We start from the raw sequence: 24,553 nt of genomic DNA on the forward strand, positions 1-24,553 counted from the left end.
TTGCTTGTGGTAAGGTGTCTACTTTATAATTAGAATAAAACTTGATTATGTTCAGTCAGTTTTTTTTTTAAGATTTTATGTATTTATTTGAGAGAGAGAGAGAATGAACAGTGGGGTGGAGCAGAGGGAGAGGGAGAAGCAGACTCCCTGCTGAGCAGGGAGCCCAACTTGGGGCTCAATCCCAGGATCCTGGGATCATGACCTGAGATATAGGAAGATACTTAACCAACTGAACCACCTAGGTGCCCCTATTCAGTCAGTTTTTAAGTGAAGACAAGACAAAATAGAGGGAATGGAACATATTAGTTAATGAGCACCTGTTCTGCACTGTATTAGGGGAGATACTCATCTTACTGTATCAATACAAAGACTCTTAGAAGGAAATGCTATTGTCTCTACTTCAAGAGTAATAAATGGAACTCAAAAATTCAAATTCAATAACTATCCATGTATCCACAGCCATAGGGACAAGCTATAAATCAAACCTAGGGCTAAATGTTTCTAAAATCAAACTCCATTTGTGAGAGTACACTGCCATTCAGGGTCAACTCCATAATTTGCAGGGCACAAAACAAATTGAAAATGTGGATACCTTGTTCAGAAAGCAGGAAAGAAATGTCCAAAAAGGTATTAAAATATAAATTTTTTTCATTTCTTCTGTGGTCTTTTCCTTGATTTGTCATAATGTCTTTAATTTGTGATTTAATATTGTTCTAAGCAAAAAAATAGCATGAATTACCTATTCATTTTTATATTATGCAATGTTATTTTAAAAGGCAAATATAAAAACACTTAATTTATATGCAAAATCACCAAAAACATATCATCTGTGTATGGTAACTCATACATACATATTATATTGTTACCAGAACAGTGGAAATACTGCACTAAATTAACTGAACTCGTCTCATTTTGCTTCATGATCTGTGCATAGTCTGTCAGCTCTCTACTTCAAGCTCACTAAAGATTAAGGAAAGTTGAAAAAAACAGAGGAATTATGGCTTACCTTCACTTTCCCTTTCCTTTTATGTCTTATATTCTGGATAAGTAATTGGCTAATATAGGGAAGTAAGTAAGAAAGGATATGATAGGGTTTCTTGGTGGTTCATGTTTGTTAGAATGCCATTGCTTCCTGTGGTTGAAGCAAGTTATGGTATAAATGAAAACCATAGTCTCTCTTGACCTTATACTGGCTTTCAGTCTCACTAAATTTCCATACATTTTGGGTCTTGAATTCTCTGCTCATGGGGTGTCACAGCACTGTAGCTGAATAGGATTGTGAGGAATGGTAACCACACATATTGCATATATCTCCTCTGCTCATGCACATAATCCATTGTCTTTGTTTACAAAATGTTTAATAAATTAGGACATTGAATTGAAATTGAATTAAGAAATTCAAAATGGCAATGACAGAGCATTAAACTAAGAATGTTGTGGCTATACGGGTTGCATGCCTATGAAGCCAGCCCTGTAGTTTTAAAATTCTGAGCTGTGGAGCCATTTCAAGACACGTAGAGAAAGGTGTTTTATGAAATTAACACATGACAAAAGAACGTTGTGAAAAAATTACATTTTGGTTTACCTTCTTGGCAGAAGGCCTGGTAGCCAATTTAACGGAAGTAATTCATGAGGAGTCCCAGTGATTCGGCCTAGTCGGATTGACTAGGGATTTGAGGAAGTTAATAGTGGTAAGATAAACGTTTAGTATACTCTGGAATTAAACAACCATGTCTTTAAGAACTGTGAATTGGGGACGCCTGGGTTGCTCAGTTGGTTAAGCAACTGCCTTCGGCTCAGGTCATGATCCTGGAGTCCCGGGATCGAGTCCCACATCAGGCTCCCTGCTCAGCAGGCTGTCTGCTTCTCCCTCTGACCCTCCCCTCTCTCATGTGTGCTCTCTCTCACTCATTCTCTCTCTCTCAAGTAAAAAAAAAAAAAAAAAACTGTGAATTGTACTGAAGGAATTTTGTGATTTGGGTGGTCAGAAGGTAGATGACAGGTATGTAAAAGTTACATAATGATGATCTAACCACTACTGACTCTGTGTTACAAATGAGATGTTTGAAGTGAGAGTAAATAAAGAAGGAGCATTTAAACCTACTAAATATAGACAGTACAGACAGTTCAAACCCAGAACCTGAGGTCTCCCAGAGCCACTACAGCCCATGTGCTTATGAGATAATGCAGGTAAAGTTGACTTGAACCTAGTAAACACTCAAAAAGGAAACTGCTATTATTATGGCAGTTATTATCAAAGCAATTGAAGTGGAGATTTGTCTTCTCCATGACATTTGGTAGGTTTCTTTAAGACAAGAACAACTAGTAAAATGACTAGTCTAAATATATAAACAAAAAACCCTAAATTTCATTCCATATGTACACTAAACTTTAGTTATGAAAATTTATATGAAAGAGTTAACAGAACTAACTCCTTTAACATTTATATAAAAAAAAGAAGACAATGTTTAAAACAATTTGTATTCTCCAGGTCTCATAGTTTATGATTGACACTTCCATGTTCTCAGCAGCTCCTGAAAGGCTACAAGAGTGTGTATATAAATACATTTTTAGAAATTTGGCTTACTATAGAAGGCAATGCAACACAGTTATATCCAAATTGCGTCCATTGAGTTTCTTCCAAAAGGGAATATAATAGAATTCTTCGCTACAGAGACAAAGTAAATATCACCATGACATAGTTTCATAAGAAAGAGATAAAAGAGATGAAATAACTGCCATTGTGCTGTTAACTAAATGTACCTAAAACTTTGCAGCAGAAAATATTAAAAGTATACCACAAAGAGGTAATATACTTAGGAGGGAAATTGGAACTATAAAGAAAGATTTAGAGGAAGTATTGAAGGAGAGGTAATGATAAAGTAAGGAGGGAGTGTATAGCCCAGAAGGGTTGTTCTAATTTTATTTTTCTGGTTTTATACATTGTGAATAATAAGAGTTTATAAAGGATTTTGGTGACATTAATCAGTATTAACAGTTTGTTGCATGTGACCAACACAAGAGCCTATCTTCTGGGCAGAGGCAAAATCAATCAAGCCAAAAGTAAGTTATGTTTAGACACATACATTCAGGGACAAACCCAACCAACTTCAAGAGGTTAAGTTGAAAAAAAAAAAAAATAGATGCTGGTTAGTACTAAGTCAAGCTTCTCATAATGCTGCATACAATTTTCCAATATCATGAGTGTAGACAGGAAGTAAAAGTCATCAAGAATAATTGTATTCTTATTTTACTAAGGATGTGCAGAAGAAATGGAGTACAAATCAACAAGGCCATAAGAAAATTGTTTGATATAATATTACAGTGTACGTATTTAGTAACACAAATGAATATTGTTACATATTTTAAAATATATTCCCAGAGAAAAGAAAAGCACTACCGTAGCATCATGAGTTAAAAATAATATTTCATTTGTTTTAACCCAGGCCATTTTGGGGCAAGTATATCATAAATTTGTCTTCTAAACTATGCCTAACTATTAGCTCTATCTAGTTTCTTGTTCACATTGTGTGTAAAATCAAAAATATCTTCTGAGGACCTGCTATATATAAGACACATGGGAGAAGAAGATGAAGCAAAGATAAAATCTATGACAAGGAGAGGGAGTTAGATAGTGGAGTAATAGGGGCACCCTGAGCTTGCCTTGTCCCTCAAACACAGATTAACATGGAATCATTTTGAATACCTAGGAAATCGATCTGAGGATTAAAAGAACAATCTGCACAATTAGAGGGAGAAAACATAGCAGGTTTGGGGGATTGAAAAGCTGCAGTGCTGCAGAGGGGAGGGAGCCCTGTCGGTGAGAGAGGAGAGAGAGAAAAAGGGTGGGGGGAGGGAGAGCAGTGTGCAAGAAAAACCCTTCCCCAAAACAATTGACTGCGGAGTCAAGAGGAACTGACTATTCCAAGTTTTTGCAAGCAGGGGAGCTCAAATTCTGAGGTTTTGGAAGTCTGCACCAGTCAATGGAGTTCAGCCAGGTGGGTAGGGTGGTGCTCCTGGGGAGGAGGGCGGAGGCCCAGGAGCAGACAGCCTGGTGTAGAGATCCTCAGGGTCCCACTGGGAGAGAATGTTCCCCTTCCTGGAGTATATTTGGAAGAGGGTATATTGCCTCTCCAAGGACAAAAGATCTGGTGAGTGTCATTGAGTGGATGTTCATCATCGGGACAGAGACATGCCCAGAGGGTAGAGAACCTGGTCGCTGCTTCTCACTGTTTCACCATAAACTCCAAGCACCTGTGCAGTGCTGTGACTGCTTTTCTGGGATGAAACAGCACCAGACACAGGACAGTGAGGCTCTTCTCCAGAGGATGGGGGTGAGTCCATGCCATGCCAGGTCCTTTAAGATTTGGAGTTTTAAATCTCAGCCACGCACCAGAGATAAAACACAGGAGAACTGTGGCACTAGGCATGCTAATGGCCCAGGCACAGATAGGGTAAGGGCAGGGATCTGACAGAAGCCTTGGACACAAGAGGGGAGATTGTTTGCTTTTCTGTGAGGGCTTCCTGAATAGCAGTGAGTGCAGGCTTCCATCTCCAGATAGTAGAGTGGGGTGACTCCATTATCCACCCCTACTTGCCAGCAAGGAGGGACTTCAAATAAGTAACATAGCACCCTCAGTGGAAGCTGGAACCAATTATACCAAATCCTACCCCCCTTCCCCCCCACACCCTGCAGGTGCATATTTACTAGGGCAGGTCTGACTGTGAGCCAGTGCAGCAAACCTCTCCCCCAGAAGACCAGCACAGGCCTCCCACATGCACCAATTCTTACTAATTATAAAGTGCTCCAAAGTGTCAGCTTCAGTTCTGATGGATATAGAACCAGACTTTCCTTCTTTTTTCTTTTTTTTTTTTTTCCCCTTTCATATCAGGCTTATTTGTTTGTTTTGTTTCCTTTTCTCTTTTTTGGATCAGGCTTTTTTTTTTTTTTTTTTAAACAAGTCTTATTTTAACAAACAAATCAAAGCTAGTTAAAGGTCCAAACACTCCCCACTACAAGCAAGGAGGAACTCTGCAGAGGACTGACCTGTGGGAAAGAGCATCCAAAACACAACAGCAGAGTGTACAAAGCATACATCAGAAACACTTCCGGAAGAGCTGGGCCCTGGACAGTGTATGACCCCTTCTTAATATAGAATTACTGTCAGGAGAAGGAAATAAACAAGCTTTCATAACACATGAAAGACAGAAACCCAGACAAAATGATAAAACAGAGGTATTCTCCCCCAAAAGAAAGATCAAAAAGTCACAGCCAGGGATTTACTCAAAACAGATATAAGCAATATATCTGAACAAGAATTTAGAAAAATGTTCATAAAAATACTAGCTGGGCTTGAGGCACCTCGGTGGCTAAGTTGGTTGAGTGTTCAACTCTTAATTTCAGCTCAGGTCGTGATCTCAGGTTTGTGGGATCTAGCTTCGCATCAGACTCCACACTGGGCATGGAGCCTGCTTAGGATTCTCTCTGTCTTTTGCCCCTCCCTCCCTGCTCTCTCTCTCTCCGAAGAAAAAAAGAAAGAAAACAAAAGAAAGACTACTAGTTGGGCTTGAAAGAAGCATAGAAGACAACAGAGAAACCCTGGCTTCAGAGATAAAAGACCTAAAAACTAGTCAGGCTGAAATAAAAAATGGAATAACTGAGATGCAAAACTGACTGAATGTAATCACAATGAGGAGGAAGAATCAGAGGAATGACTTGGTGGTATAGAAGATAAAATTATGGAAAATAATGAAGCTGAAAAGAAGAAGGAAAGGAAATTATTAGATCACAAATGTAGACTTAGGGAATTTAGTGACTCCATAAAGTGCAGTAATATCCAAATCATAGGAGTCACAGAAGAAGACTAGGAAGAAGGAGCAGAAGGTGTATTTGGACAAATTATAGCTGAGAACTTCACTAATCTGGGGAAGGAAACACTCATTCAAGTCCAGGAGGCAGAGAACTCTCCTCAAAATCAACAAAAACTGGTCAACACCAAGAAATATCATAATGAAACATACAAAATACAAAGATAAAGAGAGAATTCTGAAAGCAGCCAGGGACAAAAGGTCCTTAACCTACAAGAGTAGACACATAAGATTAGCAGCAGCCCTGTCCACTGAAACTTGGCAGGCCAGAAGAGAGTGGCATGATATATTCAACATGCTGAAGGGGAAAAATACACAGCCAAGCATACTTTATCCAGCAAGACTGTCAGTCAGAATAGAAGGAAAGATAAAGAGTTTCCTGGCCATTAAACCAGCTCCACAAGAAGGATTAAAGGGGACACTTTGAGCAAGAAGGAGAGACAAAAGGCAAAAAAGACTAGAAAGAAACAGAAAATCTCCAGAAACACTGACTTTATAGGTAATACCACAGCACTAAATTAATATCTGTCAATAACCATTCTGAATATAAATTGACTAAGTGTTCCAATCAAAAGACACAGGGTATTGGAATGGATAAAAACCCATCTATATGCTACCTAAAAGAGACTCATTTTAGATCTAGAGACACCTCCAGATTAAAAGTGAGGGGATAGAGAACAATCTATCATGATAATGAATGTCAAAAGAAGGCCAGAGTAGCTGTAATTATATCAGACAAACTAGACTTTACACCAAAAATTGTAACAAAAGATGAAGAAGGGCACTATATCATAAGAAAGGGGCCTATCCAACAATAAAATCTAACAATTGTAAACATTTATGCCCCCAGCTTGGGAGCACCCAAATATATATATCAATTAATAACAAACATAAATAAACTCATTGATGATAATACAATAATAGTAGGGGACTTCAACACCCCACTTCCAGCAATGGACAGATCATCTAAGCAGAAGATCAAGGAAACAAGGGCTTTGAATGACACACTACACCAGATGGACTTAACAGATATATTCAGAACATTTCATCCTAAACCAGCAGACTACACACTATTTTCAAATACACTTGGAACATTCTCCAGAACAGATCACATACTGTGTCACAAATCAGACCTCAAGTGCTACAGAAAGATTGAGATCACACCATGCATATTTTCAGACCACAAGACTATGAAACTTGAAGTCAAGTGCAATAAAAAAATTTAGAAAGGCCACAAATACATGGAGGTTAAAGAACATCCTACTAAAGAATGAATGGGTTGACCAGGGAAGTAAAGGAGAAATAAAATAATACATGGGAGCAAATGAAAATGAAAACATGACAGTCCAAAACCTTTGGGATGCAGCAAAGGAGGTCATAAGAGGGAAGCATATAGCAAAACATGCACCTACCTCAAGAAGCAAGAAAAATCTCAAATACACAACCTAACCTTACACCTAAAGGATCTAGAAAAAGAACAACAAATGAAGCCTAAAGCCAGCAGAAGAAGGGCAGTAATAAAGATTTAAGCAAAAAGAAATGATAAAGAAATTAAAAAAAAAAAAAAAAAAAAAAAACGGAACAGATCAACAAAACTAGGAGCTGGTTTTTTGAAAGAATTAACAAAACTGATTAACCCTTAACCAAACTTACCAAAAAGAAAAGAGAAAGGACTGTAATAAATAAAATCATGAATGAAAGAAGAGAGATCACAGCTAACACCACAGAAATACAAGCAATTATAAGAGAATAAGATGTGCGATTATATGCCAACAATTTGGGCAACATAGAAGAAATGATAAATTCCTAGAAACATAAAACTACCAAAACTGAATCAAGAAGAAATAGAAAAATTTAATGAACCCATAACCAGCAAAGAAATTGAATCGGTAATCAAAAGTCTCCCAACAAATGAGAGTCCAGGTCTGGATGGCTTCCCATGGGAACTCTACCAAACACTTAAAGAAGAGTTAATACCTATTCTTCTCAAGCTGTTTCTAAAAGTAGAAATGGAAGGAAAATTTCCAAACTCATTCTGAGGCCATCGTTACCTTCCAAAACCAGACAAAGACCCCACTAAAAAGGAGAATTACAGGCCAATATCCCTGCTGAACATGGATGCAAAAATTCTCAACAAGATACTAGCTAATTGAATCCAATAGTACATTCAAAGAATTATTCACCACAATCAAGTGGAATTTATTCCTGGGATGCAGAGGTGGTTCAATATCCACAAACCAATCAACGTGATACACCACATTAATAAAAGAAAGGATAAGAACCATATGATCTTCTCAATAGATGCAGAAAAAGCATTGGACAAAATACAGCATCCCTTCTTGATAAAAACCCTCAAGAAAGTAGGGATAGAACAAACATACCTCAACATCATAAAGGCCATATATGAAAGACCCACAACCTATAACATCCTCAATGGGGAAAAGCTGAGAACTTTTCCACTAAATTCAGGAACATGACAGGGATGTGCACTCTCATCACTGTTGTTCAACATAGTACTAGAAGTCCTGGACTCAACAATCAGACAAGAAAAAGAAAAGGCATCCAAATCAAGGATGAAGTCAAACTTTCACTCTTCAAAGACAACATGATATTCTATGTAGAAAACCTGAAAGACTCCACCAAAAAATTGCCAGAACTGATACATAAATTCAACAAAGTCACAGGATATAAAATCAATGTACATAAATCTTTCAATTTCTATACATCAGTAATGAAGCAGCAGAAAGAGAAATCAAGGAATTGATCCCATTTACAATTGCACCAAAACCCATAAGATACCTAGAAATAAACTTAACCAAAGAGCTAAAAGATCTGTCCTCTGAAAACTCTAGAACACTTAATGAAAGAAGCTGAAGAAGACACAACTATATATATATAGAATGGACTATTACTCAGCCATCAAAAAGAGTGAAATATATATATATAGAGAATGGACTATTACTCAGCCATCAAAAAGAGTGAAATATTGCCCTTTGCAATGACGTGGATGGAGCTAGAGTATATTATGCTAAGCAAAATAAGTCAGTCAAATAACTTATGATTTCACTCATATGTGGACTTTAACAAAACAGATGAAAAGAGGAGAAGGGAAGGAAAAATAAAATAAGATAAAAATGGATTGGAAGGCAAGCCATAAAAGACTCTTAACTATAGAGAAGAAACTAAGGGTTGATTGATGTGGGGGGGGGTGCTTAATGGGTGATGGACATTAAGGTGGGCAGTTGTGATGAGCACTGGGTGTTATAGGTAATTGATGAATCACTAAATTCTACTCCTGAAACCAATACTACAGTATATGTTAACTAACTGGAATTTAAATAAAAACTTGGAAGAAAAAAAATTTGTCACAGATTTGCAATTCATAGAAAAAAGATATTCACCTGTCTAAAGCAATAAGAAAAAAATATCACAAAGTTTACCAACTACATATTAAAGTACTGTATTACTGTTCTATTGCTGCTGTAACATTATCAAAATTTGGTGGCTTAAAAGAATACAAATTTATTATCTTACAATTCTGTAGGTCAGAAGTTTGAAATGGGTCTTATTGGGCTAAGGTTTCAGCAGGTCTTACTGCATTCATTCCCTCTGGAGGCTCTAGGAAAGAATCCATTTCCTCGCCCTTTCTAGCTTCTAGAGATCACACACATTCTTTAACACCTTTCCTTCATCTTCAAAGCCAGAAATAGTGAGTTGACTTCTCACATCACATCATTCTCACCTCCTCTCTGCCTCCTTTCACTTTTTAGGACCCTTTGATTACATTGATCTTGCATAAGTAACCCAAAATAACCTCCCAGTTTAAAGCACAGCTGATTAGCTTAATTCTCTCTACAAGCTTAATTCTTCTTAGCTATGTAAGATGAAATATTCAGTTTCTGGGAATTAGAGGTTAAACATTTATGAGGGTTAATGTTCTGCATACTCAGGTACATGTAAAATTTGGATAATGAAGGAGATAACTGGCATTTTGAGTAGTAGGGAAAAACTATGTAAAAGATATGAAATGTATACTGCACTCTGATATGTGTTAAAATACAGGACTAAAAATATTGTAAATCTGGAGATTTGCAGGTGGCAAAATCCCTTTAGTCTACATTATTAGTTCTTGTAAAGTTAGAACTAGCAACTACTTCATGACTTGTAAAGATAAATGTTATGTAATCATGTTTTTTATTCTATCCCATCTAAATTAATCAGTTATTGACATAGTAATTTCTAATGCATATGTTAGGATCAACACAAAATTTGACAGATCTCTGGCAGTTTGTTCTAATCTAAGACTAAAATGGCATGTGCTTTTTCTTTTTCTTTTTTTTTTTTAAAGATTTTATTTATTTATTTGACAGAGAGAGACACAGTGAGAGAGGGAACACAAGCAGGGGGAGTGGGAGAGGGAGAAGCAGGCCTCCCGCCGAGCAGGGAGCCTGATGTGGGGCTTGATCCCAGGACTCTGGGATCATGACCTGAGCTGAAGGCAGACGCTTAACGACTGAGCCACTCAGGGGCCCCGACATGTGCTTTTTCTTATGATGACACAATAGTACTGAAAACATATTCACAAGAGCATATGCTTCACTACGATTTCAGTTATTCTCAACTAAAGTCCATTATTTCTGCTTAATTTAAATATTTGAATTCCTTAAAATTTGCAAATGTTCAATAAAATTATAAACTCCTAGTTAATCTAAGCATAAGGTTATTTTTTAAATACATAAATATTCTCGTTGAAGGAGGAATATTGCAGTTTGTAAAATGTTTATAAACATCTACCTTTAAATGTATCTGAGTCAGTGGCCATTTTTTATCTCATTTTAATCTAGATGTTTGATGTCTCAGGCAGAAAATACTAGTTTTTATTTCACAAACACCCAAACAGACCTCAAATCTAGATGAATGGCACTATTATCTGAGTAAATAATCCATTTTTCTATAATGACAATCTGCCCTAATATTTTAGTAGTGCTGCTTGCAAGATGTGATGATGCCCAAATCTATGCTTTAGTCCCTGAAGTGACAGTTCAAGAAAGGTATCACAAATGAGTATTTAATAAGGGTAGTATAACACACAAAAGGCAAGTTCCTTTTTGTATAATTAAATGACTTGACAATAAGAAGGTAATATTCTTATTTTAATATACTTATGATAAATAAGATAATGATGTATTTCATCTCTTTTTCCCTAACTACATCTTGAGAGCTTTTTTTTTTTTTTTTTGTGATTTATTCATTTATTTTAGAGAGAGAGAGTCGGGGGCAGAGGGAGAGGGAGAGAGAGAATCTCAAGCAGACTCACCACTGAGCGCAGAGCCCGATGTAGGGCTCGATCTCACAACCCTGAGATCATGACCTGAGCCGAAATCAAAAGTTGGATGCTTAACTGACTGACCCTCTCAGGTGTCCCTTGAGAACTTTTGATGAAAATTTAATATAACTGATAGGGCGCCTGGGTGGCTCAGTTGGTTAAGCGACTGCCTTCGGCTCAGGTCATGATCCTGGAGTCCCGGGATGGAGTCCCGCATCGGGCTCCCTGCTCGGCAGGGAGTCTGCTTCTCCCTCTGACCCTCCCCCCTCTCATGTGCTCTCTCTCTCTCAAATAAATAAATAAAATCTTTAAAAAAAAAAAAAAGAAAATTTAATATAACTGATATATTAAAAAAGTATGGGACAGTAGCATTGAATTGCCATTTATTATGTCCAATAACTGATGCACTTAAGGGATCCTTGTACTATTACATAATACTATATATTAATACCTGCTAACAAAACTTTCTTTTGTATAAATACTGCTATATAATTGATATATAATGACAGTTGTAAATTCAATAGAATTTTAAATAAGCGAATGCTTATCAGAATACTGATGGATACATGAAAAATGAGTACTTGATACCTCAAAGCCTCAATAAAAGTTGTCCCAGTCTTTGGGCATTAAGGGAGTTTTCTGAAAGGCCAGGAAGAAATACCTTGTGAACTGATCTCTTCAAAAATGTATACAACATATACTCAAGTATATAGACAATATATTCTTCTTTATATTTTAAATTCTTACATAAGTATTTCATTCAATTTATAAAAATATAAGAAACTCCCCCAACATAAAATATTATTCTTTTATTTTCTTTATGCAGGTTCAGGCTTCTATCTGGTAGTATTTCCTTTTAGCCTTCAAGCTTCTGTTATCATTTTTTTAATCAGAGGTTTTATGAAACTAATTCTCTGTTTTTGTCCAGCCGAAGATTTTTTATTTTTACTTTCAAAGGTAAATTCTACAGGATATAGAATTCTAGGTTGCCTTTTTCTTTTCTTTTAGCAATTTGAAAATAATACTCCACTGTCTTATGGTCTTCGTTGTATCTATTGAGAAACCAACTGTCTCTCTTGCATGAAAGATGATAATGTCTGGGTTTTTAGCCATTTGACTCTGATATGCCTATGTGTGGTTTTATTTGTATTAATCTTCTTGAAGTTTGCTGAACTTCTTTGATCTGTAAGTCGATATCATTTAGCAATTTTAGAGTGTTATTGGCTACTGTCTCTCCAAATATTTTTTCTGTCCGATTATTTCTTTTTTGTTTTTCTCTTTTTGTGTTCATTTTGGATAATTTCCATTTTACTGTCCTCAAGACCCTTTGTACTTTTATCAATTGTGCCCTTAAGCCTTTCCACTGAATTTCTCCTTTTGATTATATGTATATACATATATATGAATGATTACATATGATATCCTAATGTATATTATTTATATATTACATGATTGTTATATAATGAAATATATATGATTGATTTAACTTGTTTTAGCTCTGTTGCCTTTCTCTACTAATTCTATGGACCACTGCTTTGCACAAAGAAAAAAGATTGTAAGAATCAGCATATATGTGGTCACCCTCATCTTCAGTAGCCAATGTCTTGCACTCTGTGAAGTCCTGGGATAACCTAGATATTGATATGAGTGAACTCTTTTGTCCCTTGGTGTACTATCTCCATAAACTTACTGAAGGATTCTGGGACGGAGTTGGTAGGTTGTGGTTAAGACCCCATAAGATTCTAATATTTAATACGAGCTCACAGGTGGCCATTAAAGTCATTTAAAACATCAGCTTATTCCTCATTATCCCCATCTATAAGTGATCATTCCACTGGTCATCCACAGAAAAAAACAACTATGGATCACACACCCACTTGGAAAGCTCAATCAGTTTCTGGATTATACTTCTTTTAGGTTTATTTGGAATTCTCAACTTGCTAATATGTTTTCAGAGAACTATAATCTTGTAATTTATCTAGTTTGCTCTCATTGTTAGGGTGGAGAAAGACAATCTCTTATAAATTTCTACAATTTCAATAGAAGTTGTCCAGTACGTATTTAATTTTAGGAGCCTAAAATAGGTGTAAGAGTTTTTCTTTAATCCATTTCATTTTATACTATAGATATTTGAGCTCTACTAAATAAAATACTCCAAATAAAAATATGGAATACAAAGAAATAATATAGAATAATTCCTTATATTCAAAAATTTAAAAAATCAGTTGAGCAGCCAACTCTTGGTTTTGGTTCAGGTCATAATCTCAGGGTCATGATATTGAGCACCACCTCGGGGTCCACACTTGGCAGGGGGTCTGCTTGAGGATTCTCTCTCTCCCTCTCCCTCTGCTCCTCCCCCACTCACACTCTCTCTCTCTCTAAAATAAATAAATCAATCAATCTTTAAAATAATCATTTAAGAAAATAAGTGAGGCAACAAAAGAAAAAGTTAAATAGCATTAGGCAATGATAAATTCTATGACACAGACAAGTCCCTATAGGAATTAAGATAAGCTATTTAGGCCTTAGCTTTTCTTATGGTTACTTCTGAAACCATCATAGATGAGAGGAGAAAGGTTGAACCTGGAATGCCTCTTGAGTCAAAAAAAGAAGGATGTAGTAACACAAGGAAAACTTCATATACTGCTGGGTTCAAATCATTCATTTTTTATTCGTATGTATTTACAGAGCATGTGAGAGGCCTGAACCTCAATATCATAAACTATATCAGGCCTAGCATTATAAGTAACCAGCACAGAGACAAAATAGTTTTGACACATCCAGGTAATGGAGATGAGGCTAAACAAATTTCGTTAGAATAAAGTACTAGACCAAAAGGATTAAAAGATATATTTATGTAGAAAAAAAACACAAAATTTCAGTTAAAGCAGTGGATGTAAACAGCATAAGAAAAAAACAAAAAAGCTTTGTAATTAGCAAAGGCCAGAGTAAAACAATGAGTCAAAAAGACCGATTAAAAAAGCTGCTATGTGATTTTGATATTGAGACAAGCATTGAGTCTAAGAGTTCCATATGTATATTTCTACTTCTTATATAGGTATTGCAGAATCCAAATGTGAAGACAGCTGTGAGTATATAGTATAGTGGAACAGGAAAGGAAGCAGTAGAATTGATCATTAAAACCGATCATGCTGTGGGAAAACATCACCAAGATAGCAGAGTAGGAGACTACAGCCTCGATCTCACCACAAAGATCAACAATTAGACAGCAATGTATGAACAAAAACAGCTCTGGGAGAGCTCTGAAGTCCACTTAAGAAACTTCACCAATACGGTGGAACAAAACCTTGAGAATTACCACACAAAAAGAGAAGGAAGAACAGCTTCATTTTGGCTCTGTTACCCCATCCCCCAAACTGGCATTGCTCACCACCAAGAGGAAACTTCCCAGTTAGAAAGAGTTTCCCTTGACTGGGAAAGGAAGAGCTGGGTGAGCAATCAGCTTCTCCAGACTTCAGGGCATCTCACAATGGACCTGCTTCAGTTTACCTCAACTCAGCAACCAACAAAACTAAGTATAGAGAGAGCTGGGAATAAGGAAGAAAAGCAGAGGCTACCAGCATCAGCCACATAGCAAGAGGGAAAGCTGTTCCCAGTGACCTGCTTTGCAGACCATTCCAGCATCTTTTGCTACTAAAGAAATAAGGGCTGGCACAACCTCTGTAGACACCTATACATTTCACCAGTTCTTGCCTCACAGGTATTCATAGTCACTGATGCCAACATTCTGAATCCCTCCCTGCTCTCTAAACACCCCCCCACCCATGCCGGAGCCTGAGACCTGCACTGACAGACAGCCTAAGCCTCTGTGGCCTCATTAGTCCAAAATGCCAGCCTAGATCCCCACACCTGACCCCTAATACTGTGTATATGCTTGGAGGTAGGCCCTATAGCTTCACTTACAGGCAAATGACTTGAGGCCCATCACTGGACTCCATTATCTTGTGTGCACCATGGCAAGATCTTATACCCACATAAGTGCATATAGAAAGCCAGGGCACCCATAGCTGCTTATGGACCTGGATCCAGCCCAATCTCCTGTCACTGGCCTGCACCATGTACTCACCAGCATCTAGCCCCTCCAGCTGTGCACCTGCATACCCCAGCCTGACTCCCAACACCAACCTCCATCGCCATGTAGCAGTGGTGAGAACCACCAGCCACAGTAGCATACAGTGACATCCAGGGCCCTTGAAATTGCCAGTGCACCCACAGTTGGCCCTGGTGTTTGCTGCTTACCTTGGACCCCATCACTACCTGTATATTTGCAATAGCCCCCTATCACCCTACCTGCTGCTGACCCTTACAGCCAAGTGTGTGAGCACCACTAGCTGGGTGGTGCTCAAGCTCTTCCAGAAAATTGAAGATGAGAGAATGCTCCCAAACTCATTTTACAAGGCCAGCCTTACTCTGATATCAAAGCCACATAGGATGCTATAAGAAAAGCAAACTACAGGCCATTATCCCTGATGAATGTAGATGCAAGATATTTCAATAAAACACTAGCAGACTGAATTCAACAGTGCAATGAAAGGATCATACACCATATCAAGTAGAATTTATCCCTGGGACAGTTCATCAAATGCAGATCAATAAATTCAACATCCTTTTATGGTAAAAACTCAATAAATTGTGTGTTGAAGGAACATATGTCAACATAGTAAAAGCCATATATGACAAGCCCATAGATAATATACTCATTGGTGAGAGAGTGAAAGCTTTATCCCTAAAATGAGTAACAAGACAAAGGTTTCCATTCTCACCACTCCTGTTCAGCATAGTAGTAGAAGTCCTACCCAGAACAATCAGGCAATAAAAATAAATAAAGTACATCCAAATTGGAAAAGAAGAAGGAAAATTGTCTCTTTTTATTCATGACATAATCTTGTATATAGAAAATCCTAAAGATTCCACCAAATACTGTTAGACCTAATAAAGGAATCCAGTAATGTTTCAGAATATAAAATCAGCATACAAAAATCAATTGCATTTCTATACACTAGCCATGAACTATTTGAAAAAGTCATAAAGAAAGCAGTACTATTTGCAGTAGCATTAAAAGAGTAGAATACTTAAGAATAAGTTTAGGGATCATTTTGCAACCTAGACAAATATGGAATCCTTATGTTGCATGCCTGAAATGAACATCATGTGATATGTGAATTTTATCACAATAAAAAAGAGAGAGAGCTTTGGCATTCACACACACACACACACACACACACACACACACACACACACAAAGAATAAGTTTAACCAAGGAAGTGAAACATCTATACACTGAAAAGTACAAAATATTGATGAAAGAAATTAAAGAACAAATAAATGGAAAGATATCCATGTTCATGGATCAGTAGAATTAATTTTATTAAAATTTCCATACTACCAGGGTGCCTGGGTGGCTCAGTCATTAAGTGTCTGCCTTCGGCTCAGGTCGTGATCCCAGGGTCCTGGGATCGAGCCCCGCATTGGGCTCCCTGCTCCATGGGAAGCCTGCTTCTCCCTCTCTCACTCCCCCTGCTTGTGTTCCCTCTCTTGCTGTGTCTCTCTCTGTCAAATAAATAAATAAAATCTTAAAAAAAATAAATAAAATAAAATTTCCATACTACCCAAAGCCATCTATAGATTCAGTGCAATCCGTACAAAATACCAATGGCATTTTTTAAAGAAATAGAAAAAAAAATGCTAAAGTTCATATAGAACCACAAAAGGAACTAAAAAGTGAAAGCGACCTTGAGAAAGAACAAAGCTAGAGGCATCACATTTCCCAATTTCAAACTATATTACAAAACTATAGTAATCAAAACAGTATGAAACTGGCATAAAAACAATCACATAGACCAGTGGAACAGAAATAAACCCACACATATTTCACAAAGGAGCCAAGAATACTCAATGGGGAAAGGATAGTTTATTTAATAAATGGTCTTGTGAAAGTAGGATAGTCACATGCAAAAACAAACAAAAAAAAATGAAATTGGAAACCTGTATTACACTACTCACAAAAAAAAAAAACTCAAAATGGATTAAGGAATTACATGTTTTGACCTGACATCATAAAACTCCTAGAATAGAAGACATATGGAAAATGCTCCTTTACATTTGGCAATGAATTTTTTTGGATGTGACACCAAAAGTGACAAGCAACAGAAGCAAAAATCACCATTGGGACTATAGCAAACATTACATGTTCATGGATTGGAAGAAGAAATATTGTTAAAATGTCTATTATACTACCCAAAGCAGTGTACACATTTAATGTAATCCCTATCAAAATACCAGGAGTAGGGTGCTTGGGTGGCTCAGTCAGTTAAGCCACCAACTCTTGATTGTGGCTCAGGTCATGATCTCAGGGTCTTGAGATCAAGCTCCATGTTGGGCTCCATGCTCAGTAGGGAGTCTGCTTGAGATTCTCTCTCTCCCTCTCCCTTTGCCCCTCCCCACACTTGTGCTCTCTCAAATAAATAAATAAATCTTTAAAAAATTCTATTAAAAAATACCACCAGCATTTTCCACAGAGCTAGAATAAACAATCCTAACATGTTATGGAACCATGAAAGACCCTGAATAGTCAAAGCTATTCTGAAAAAGAAAAGCAAAGCTGGAGGCATCACAATTCTAGACTTCAAGTTATATTACAAGACTGTAGTAATTGAAACAGTATGGTACTGGCACAAGAAAAAGTCACATAGATCAGTAGAACAGAATAGAAAATCCAGAAATAAACCCACAATTATATGGTCAATTAATCTTTGCAAAAGTAGGAAATAATATCCAATGGGAAAAAGACAGTCTCTTTAACAAAAAGGTGTTGGGAAAACTGGACAGCTACATGCAAAAGAATGAAACTGTACCACTTTATAACTCAATACACAAAAATAAATTCAAAATGTGTTAAAGACATAAATGTGAGACCTAAACCTATAAAAATACTAGAAGAGAGCATAGGCAGTAATTTCTCTGACACTGGCCTTAGCAACTTCTCTGGAAAAGAGAGGTCTCTTGAGGCAAGGGAAACAAAAGGGAAAATAAACTACTGGGACTTCATCAAAATAAAACTTTCCTGCACAATGAAGGAAAAAATAAACAAAACTGAAAGACAATCTATGGAATGGGGGAAGATATTTGCAAATACATAACTGATAAAGGGTTAGTATCCAATATATATAAGGATCCCTGATCCTTTCTTGTCATTCTCTCTATCATGTTTTGCTAATTTTCTTTGGTGATATATTGGGATTTCTTTCTTTTTATCCTTTACATATTTATTAGTGCCTTTTGATTTGTGGTTACCATTAAGTTTGTATATAACATCTTCTGCATATAGCAGTCTATATTAAGTTGATGGTTGTTTAAGTTTGAACCCATTCTTTACTCCTCTCCTCCCCACATTTTAGGTATATGTTGTCATGTTTTACATCCTTTTATTTTGTGAGTTCCTTGATTGATTTTTATAGAAATATTTATTTTTACTGCTTTTGTGTTTCCTACCTTCATATTGTCATTTTTAGTCTTTCCTTTCACCTAAAGAGTCCCCTTTAATATTTCTTATAGGTCTGGTTTAGTGGTCATGAAGTTCATTAGTTTTTATGGGAAAACTTTGTCTCTGGGAAATTTTTTGTCTTTCCTTCTATTTTGAATGATAGCCTTGCTGGATAGAATATTCTTGACTGCAGGTTTTCCTTTTTAGCACTTTGAATATATCATGCCACTCCTTTCTGGCTTGGATAGTTTTTGCTGAAAAAAACACTTTATGGGCTTTCCTTTGTATGCAACTGTCTTCATTTGTGTTTCTGCTTTTAATGTTCTTTATCATTATATTTTGCCTTATTTATTTATTTATTTACTTATTTGCCATTTTAATTACAATATGTCTTGGTGTAGATTTGCTTTTGTTGATTTTGTTGAAAGTTCTCTTTGCCTCCTAGATTTGGATATCTGTTTCCTTCCCCAGATTAGGGAAATTTTTAGCTATTATTTCTTAAAATAAATTCTCTGCTCCCTTTTCTCTCTTATAATATGGGACTCCTATAATATGAATGTTATTACATTTGATGGAGTTATTGAGTTCACTAAGTCTATTCTTGTTTTGCATAGTTCTTTTTTCTGTCTTTTGTTCAGTCTGATTACTTTCCATTACTCTGTCTTCTAGGTCATTAATTTGTTCCTTCGATTCATCTTGTTGTTCATTACATCAAGTGTGTTTCTCATTTTGTTTACTGAGCCCTTTATCTCTGCTATGTTATGCCTTATCTCTGTGTTGATGGTCTCACTGATGTCTTCCACTCTTTTTGCATGTCCAGTGAGTATCCTTATGATCATTGCTTTAAATTCTCCATTAGGCATGTTACTTATATCTGTTTTACTTAGATCTCTGGCCATGGCTTTGTCCTGTTCTTTCATTTGGGATTAAATCCTCTGTCTTCTCATTTTGTTTAAGTCTCTGTACCTGTTTCTGTGTGTTAGGAAAGTCATTATGTGTCCTGTTCTTCAGGGTAACGACTTTATGAAGAGGTCCTGAAGTGCCTGCCATGTAGAGTCCCCTGTTCCCTAGGGCCTGGTGCTTCTGGGAGTGTATCTCTGTGTGTATATGTATTCTGCTGTTGTGTCCTGGCCTCTTTATTGTTCAGGCCAGTTGTGTACAGAAGCTGCCTTTGTGGGCAGTGTTTTGTCCCTGGCCTGAATGTGGTGAGTTTTAACTAGGTGTGCTCTGGTCTGCTTCTGAACTGAGACCTATACAGCCACCACTGGAACTAAGGCCTTTCAAAACTCCCAGGTTGGGAGACACGGTGCTGGCAGGGGTTTGGGCTGGTCTTCTGTGGGGAAGGGAGCCCACCATGCTGGGTCTGAGGCCAGTGTGACTGGGAAGGGCAGTTCTTCCGGAGTGTGGGTTATCAGGGATTGTAAGCAGGTTAGGTAGTGAGTGTCAGCACTGTGCTACAGGTGGCCTTGTGTTTAGGCTGAGGGGCAGGGGAGGGAAGGGTTACCTGCCAGTTCCTTTGTAGCCTGAGGGGGTCTCTCTGAGAATGCTAATTCTCTGGGACATACTCCAAGATGAGCAACTAACCTCCTCACTGTGTGCCCCAGAGACTCTTCAGATGGCTATTTTCAGGCTATATGCCCACAGTATGTTTGCCCTGTCTTTTCTCCAAGAGCAATCCCGATATCCTCTGAGCTCTTCTAGAGCCAAGCACACTAACCTTTAAAACCTAGGATTTAAAACCTACTGGTTGCAAGAACTCATGAAATTTAGGCCCTCTTGTTTTTCAAGCCAGTTGCTGTGGGGATTCATTCTTCCTGTGTGCTAGTCTGTCACTCGTCCTTCTCCGTGACCACAGCTCCTTCCCCACTGCAGCAGCCACTATCTGTTTCTTTCCCAGACCACATCTCTGCACTCCCTACCTTCTTCAATGCTGCCTCTTCTGTACCTTCAGTTTTGGAGTTTGTTCTGTGAGTCTTCAGCTCAACTTCTGGGATATTTAGGATGATTTGATAGTTATCTAGTTGTATTCAAGGGATGAGGCATGCCTAGAGTCCTACTCTACCTGAAATTATTTTGAAGAGATATCTGCATCCCATGTTCCTTGCAGCAATATTCACAATAGCCAAGAACTGGAAAAAATCTAAGTATCCATCTACAAGTGAATGGATAAAGAAAACATGGTATATATTTATACAATGGAATATTATTCAAGCATAAAAAATATATCCTGCCATTTGTGACAACATGGATGAAATTTGAGAGCATTATGCTAAGTGAAATAAGTCCAACAGAGAAAGAAAAATACTATATGATCAAGGGTACAAAATTTCAGTTACAAAATGAATAAATTGCTGGGAATGTGATGTATAGGATGGTGACTGTAGTTAACAATACTGTATTGTATATTTGAAAGTTGCTATAAAAGAAGAGCTTCAATGTTCTGACCATATCAACATAACAACAACAACAAAATGGTAATTATGTGAGATGAAGAATGTGTTAATGAACTTAATTGTGGTACACTTTCCCAATATATACATTTACCAAATCATCACATCGTACACCTTAAACTTACGTAATTTTGCAGGCCGATTATATCCCAGTAATCCTGGGAACAAAAAATGATCATGTGTAAAGATTGGACTATTTTTTTGTTGAGGGTATAAAATGAATAAAGTAAAGTTCTTTTCTTCAGGGATTATAGGTGTAATTGAAAATAAATCTAAATTGAAGTAGTTAGAAATATGTTAAGACTCTTACTAAATTAAGAGTTTAGGGCAATAATTATATACTTTCTATCAGTTTAAAGGTCTCAAGGATTGCTTAAAATATTAAAAAATACCTAATCCATGAGGCAATGTTGAATTAAATGTAAATTTTGTAAAAACCTTTCAAATGACTTTTTAAATTTTGTTTTAATTTTATTACAGAGAAGATTTGAGGAGATTGAAAAGCAGAGAATCAAATAGATTCATTCAAGGTGAACATCATTTTCCTTATTTCTTATGCCCATATAAAAATTAGAGTAAGATGATTGTTCAAATACACTCTATAATTATCTTTAATTATATGGGTCTTAGATATGACTTCTTAAAATTATGTTATTTTAATATCACAATTACCTCTAGGCATTATCTTTATATAACCAATTTAGAATATATATTTTTGTTCAATAGAAAAATATCTTTTTAAATGCAGGGTATATGTTACAAAACTAACCATAGTTTTCTTTCATTGTAGTATAAGAAAAACAAATCATGTTCATTTTAATTTTCCAAAAAATTACTTAGTTTGAAATGCAACTTTAACTGCAGAGACCTGGCTATGGAGAGTGTAGTAAAACCACTAATAACTTATCATCATGGCCCTCTAATTAAAAATATATTTATAACAATAAAAACATCATATTATTATCATTCCCAGTAGATATATCTGTACTTGTGAAATATTTAAAGGAAGCTATATTGAAACATTTAAATGATGACATTTCTGTAACTTCACTTGAAATTCAACAGTTAAAATCATGACTGTTTAACCACATTATTCAACCATATGGTAAAAATATATATTACAAAAAAACAGTGATATAGGCAGTTAATTAGAGTTAAAAGTTAATTAAGTCAATCATTTCAAAATACTGTAAAATGAAATGAGAGATCAGTCTAATATGTGTTTGGTTTAAAATGCAGAATATAAAGATAATCTCATTTACTTTTATTGGTAAATAAATAGGGAATTTACTTTAAAATAACACAATTTAAGATTAATATTGATTTCCAAAAGCTTATATATTTTGTTCTTAAAATACTTTAGGACTTAATTTCCCAAAACTTAGTTTGTTCCTATATAAATCTGGTTCATTTATTCTTTCTATTCTCCTTTTTTTATCAGAAATTTGCTACAGATGGTAAATTAGCATCATTTTTATGGTTACCCAATGATCTTAATATGCACATTTTAACAAATTGATGATGAATATACACTTGAAATGAGAAAACATTTACTTATGGCTATTATATTTTCCTATTGATTATAAGAAGCTATCAGAAATTTATATATTCATCCAGCTATACTACAAATAAGGAAAATGAAAAGGAGTTTTTATTACTTTAACTTTTGTCAAAGCAAGAAATCTAACATTATATGATTTTAGATTATATTAACTAGAATTCAAAGTATCAAACTGAGGGCATAAAAATATTTTTTGGCTGCAAACTTATCTAGACTCAGTGGTAAAGCTATATTGATGACTGTTTATAATAGCAATATTCCCTGCAAAATCAGTCATTAGCACAGTTAACAACTAATTTGTTGGAGTGTTAACTGCCCTTGGCCTTGCCTCAAGCTGTTAGCAAACTGGTCATTAACTGCTGGTTACAATTGATTTCTTGGGGCTCTATTTAACAGAAATTTGATTTCAATTCAAGACCTACTGAGGCTAATTTTGATTCAGTAAACAAGTCTCTTTTCTTAAGGTTAGCCTTCATACAATATTGTTCTTCTATGATATATCATAAGACATTTCCCAAAAGTCAATGGATATGTGGAAGAAGTGTGATTACTCTATAGATAACTAGATCAATGTGTTTTTCAACCTATGTGGCAGGACTGACAGAAAATATAGGACAAGAAAAACAATGAAGAATAAAATGTCTTTAGTTTAATATGTTCATATACTACATGTGTCCAAAGGTATCCCCAGTAAATGAAACCACAGTATGTACTTCAAGACTTATTATATTATTCAGCCAGTTAACTGTAACAAAAGCAGTGGCTAACAATAATTAAGTATGAAAAATGTCTTATTTCACTATGAATAACAAAACCCCAACATGTTATCGTATTATCAGAGTTTGATCAATCAATCATGTTTGATTTCCAAATGAAAACCATCATTCATATATTTCCTCTAAAGAGTGCTCTTCAGTCTAAGACTTAAATCATTCATTCATTTATTCTTTCATCCATTTTAACAAATATTTATTGAATATGATCTATGTAATAGGCATTGTTGTTTATATTTGAATAAAATAAAGATAATTTGCGGAAACTTGATTTCTAGTGGGGTTAACAAACACAAATAGTAAACATAAGAATGAGATAAAAATGTATATTATAAAATAAATTCTGTAAAAGGGGGGATAGGAAAAGGAGTATAAGGAAGTAAAAGGGATGGTTATGTTGGAGTTCGAAATTAAACATAGAATGGTTAGGGTAGGCTTCAGTGAGAAATACTTTCAACAAAGACATGAAGGAGGTAAGAGAGTTAGCCAAGTAGATATTAGGAAAAGAATAATCCAAATAGAAGGAATAACCAAAGCAATGTTATTACTTTTTAATGTGGTAAAATATACACAAAATGAAATATACCATATACACCATTTTTAAATGTACAATTCGAAGTATTAAGTATATTCACAATTTTGTGTAGCCATTACCACTATTTCCAAAATGTTTCACCATCCAAAACAGAAACTCTGTAATAACCACTAAGCAATAATTTCCAATTACCCCTGTCCAAAGCCCCTGTTAAACTCAATTCTTCTTTGTCTTTATGAATTTACCCATTTTAGATACTTGATTATAAGTGGAAATATGTGATATTTGTCCTTTTTCACATAGCATATTTATGATGTTCATCTATTATAGAATATATCAGGTCTTCATTGTTTTTTATGGTTGAATGATATACCAGTGTTTATCTGTTTATTTGTTGATGGATAGAATAGTTGGGTTGTTTCCACATTCTGGTTATTGTGAATAGTTCTGTCATGAACATTAGTGTTCAAATATCTGAGTCCCCATTTTCAATTCCTTGGGGTATAAAACTAGGTGTGAAATTTCTGGGTAATATG

The sequence above is a fragment of the Phoca vitulina genome, unplaced genomic scaffold (assembly GCF_004348235.1).
Source record: "Phoca vitulina isolate PV1807 unplaced genomic scaffold, GSC_HSeal_1.0 scaffold5, whole genome shotgun sequence".
NCBI lineage: Eukaryota > Metazoa > Chordata > Mammalia > Carnivora > Phocidae > Phoca > Phoca vitulina.